This window comes from Montipora capricornis, chromosome 6 (genome assembly GCF_036669925.1).
Source record: "Montipora capricornis isolate CH-2021 chromosome 6, ASM3666992v2, whole genome shotgun sequence".
In the NCBI taxonomy this organism is placed as follows: Eukaryota; Metazoa; Cnidaria; class Anthozoa; order Scleractinia; family Acroporidae; genus Montipora; species Montipora capricornis.
In genome coordinates, this window is record NC_090888.1 from 67,349,840 (window position 1) to 67,352,395 (window position 2,556).

Consider the following 2,556-nt stretch of genomic DNA (forward strand, 5'->3'; position numbering starts at 1 on the left):
CGCCGTAACTTTCAAGGGAGAAAACGTTACGTCGCTCATGAACAATAGTTATAATGATGTATAAATACCAGTTTGGGTGGAACTTCATATCTGTAGATTAATTAACTCCATGTATATCCAAGTTGATCTCACCGGTAATCGTTGCTGGAATCAAAAATACTTCGAGCAAAACAAACCGCTTCAGTGCACTCGAAGAGCATCAACCACAATCTGAAACTACCTGCCTATTTCCCACCCTGGTCAGAGTATTCTCTGTCCTTGAGTGGGCCCATTTCCCTTAGTAGGGCTAATGCTGACACGGTTTACATGGGTAGAAAATAGCACTTCACATCACCCACTTATAGTTAATTCTGTTGATATACTAAATGGCCTTCTTCTTCTTCATGACAATTCTGAATCTGATTTCGTGAATTTAGAAAATGAAGTTACATATGATTTAGCCTGCTTTTCAATAAATAACTTTATTCATTCATAACGAAAGACTCACTTGAGATCGTAATACGACATCACGTACAATACAGGTGTTATGTCGGAAGGATTGCCGATGTAAAATGTTCCATACTAATCCTGGTATATACTTGATCACGGCCGGTGCAGATAAAACTAGTAGTAATCTCGGATTCTTGGAGTGCGTTCGACAGTCGCTTTGTAAGCAAGGGAGAAGAATAGAGAAAAAAAAAACTTATGGGATCGAAGTTTGAGAGGATATGACTATTTACTCCCTGAGATGGTTTCAATTAGCGCTAAGTACTATGCATATGACTCATTTCAATTAAAGGCGGATTACAAAAACCGACCCAAAATTTCACTCAAACCAAGGACGATTGTCCTGCTAAATATTTCAATCCTCATATCAGACAAGCGTTTACGGTAAGGAATTGAGAAGTCACCCAAAACTGGCTGATTTCTCTCTATTTCGGGAGAAGCTTGTTGTGTGTGCACGAAACAGTTGAAAAACACCTTACCGACCGGGTCCAAGTTCAGATTTGTTACACACCTGGTCGGTCACGATGTCAGTGGTCTCAGTGACAGTTACACTGCAAAACACTCCGATCGTTTATGTTTTGATTGCGAATATCTGTAATACATCGGAATTTCCCTGAGCTTCGTCCGGACAGCTCAGTTCTTTTCTGGGTGAAATTGACGAACCGGTCGACTCTTACAAAACCAATTAACAACGTGTTTCGCGGTGGCAAACGGCATTTCGCAAAATAATTGGCCACAGGTCACGATAGCACCTACATGGGTTTAGTTAAAACGATCGTTTCTTACGAGTGCAAGCAAATTACACGAGAAGTAAATTTTAAGCAAACTGATCTCCATTAAAAATAGCATGCAGGACTTTTTAAAATACAGCTTACGTTTTAAAGTATAAGCAGCCCTTTCGCCGAACAAAATACAATTTTTATATTGTTGACGTAACCTATTGTCATTAATGTGCCAGCCAGAGCCTCATTGGCCGTCGAAACAAAAGGTAATTAGTTCCTGTGGCTGGCACATTTGCAGAACAAAACCAATTTTTGTAAACGGAAATCTTCCCTATACGTAGCCTGCGAACGCAGACGTTCCCAGAAACGACCACCAGAAATACGTCTGCGTTTGCAGGCCACCCGATACGGAACATTTTGATCTGCTCTCATTTTCATTAGAATGTTGGGCTGGGGATCCCATAATAGTAATTATACTCCGAGTGCAGGCTTATGAGTTAGTATCACCTGACTGGAATTAAGCAGTAAAACTATTTTTTTTGTTAATTTATTCGTCTTAAGAAGTTGTTGCAAAAACGTTCTCAAGTAGTACTGTTCCAGAAAACGCACATTAACCCGGAAAATCAAATTTAACTGAAATTCATTATGAACTCAGTGTCCATGCTGGAATACTCTGGAAAATATTGGCTTTAGTTTATATAAATTACATAACTGAGCTGGCTATACTTCATTTGAATGCAACTTACTTCAAAGTTCTGTAATGATTTCAACAAATTGCTAAAAGACCCTGAGAATAGAGAGAAAAACTACAGAATCTCGATTACTTAAAAAATTAATCCGTTAGCATTTTTCTCATCCTAAAGACAAAAATTATGTTGCATCATGATAATGGTTTATCGCTATCAAGCAAAGACTTACACTGATCGAGAAATTCATCGCGGCATCCAAGAATAACGTCTCGCTTCGAGGTAGTTGAGGAACAATTGAAGAATGAAAAATTAGAAGGCAACGGCGAAAATGAAAGCACAAAAATACAAGGGTCTGGTAACTGTTTTTTAAAGTAAGGGGCTGAAAATTTAAGAAAGTCTTCGACAAAACACCTTAGCAGTTTTACGCTGACTGAGGAAATGCCAACGGACACGACTGATTTTGAACAGTATTCTTTTCCGAACCCTGAGTGATTCTTGTAACCGTAATTCTAGAAACTTCGGAAAACACGTGTGATATTAATGCTTAATTTTACTTACGCGGCCCCTTAATTAATATATGACAAATTTGTACGAATCACTTCTAAAGGACAGCCAAAACTTGGTAAATAATTAAAATCAAAGCAACCACCTGCTAATAA